Source organism: Gekko japonicus, unplaced genomic scaffold (assembly GCF_001447785.1).
Source record: "Gekko japonicus isolate JY-2015 unplaced genomic scaffold, Gekko_japonicus_V1.1 scaffold131, whole genome shotgun sequence".
In the NCBI taxonomy this organism is placed as follows: domain Eukaryota; kingdom Metazoa; phylum Chordata; class Lepidosauria; order Squamata; family Gekkonidae; genus Gekko; species Gekko japonicus.
In genome coordinates, this window is record NW_015167061.1 from 2,835,571 (window position 1) to 2,835,922 (window position 352).

A 352-nucleotide genomic window follows, 5' to 3' on the forward strand; every position below is an offset into this window, starting at 1 on the left:
GATTGTTGCAGTGGGGAGCAGTGCGGCGGATGCCGGAGATCGAACGCCACCGACCGGCCCCACTCCTTCCAGGTGATCCTGACCGAGCGCCCCTCCCTGGAGCTGAGTGCGGAGAGTGAGGAGGAGATGGCCGGCTGGATGCAGCTCCTCTGCCAGGCGGTCTCCAGAGGGGTGCGTCTGACCGGCCCGGGTGAACTCGTCCGCCCCCCTTGCGCTCTCTTGCTTTGGGGGCCCTGCCTCAGCACTGGGGTGGTTGCGGGGAGTTGGGGCTGCCGGCCCCCCCTTGGGGGGCGGGTGTGTGTGTGGGGGTCTGTGTGGCTTCTGCACATCGGCGCATAGCCAGGGGGGGGGG

The 352-nt window shown here is 69.6% G+C and overlaps 1 protein-coding gene across 1 annotated transcript in view; it reads left to right on the top strand.

Moving 5' to 3' along the window:
* Positions 1 to 352, top strand: part of PLEKHM2 (pleckstrin homology and RUN domain containing M2) — a 20,440-nt gene that overhangs the window by 18,354 nt on the left and 1,734 nt on the right. The gene's annotated exons all lie outside the window — the stretch shown is intronic.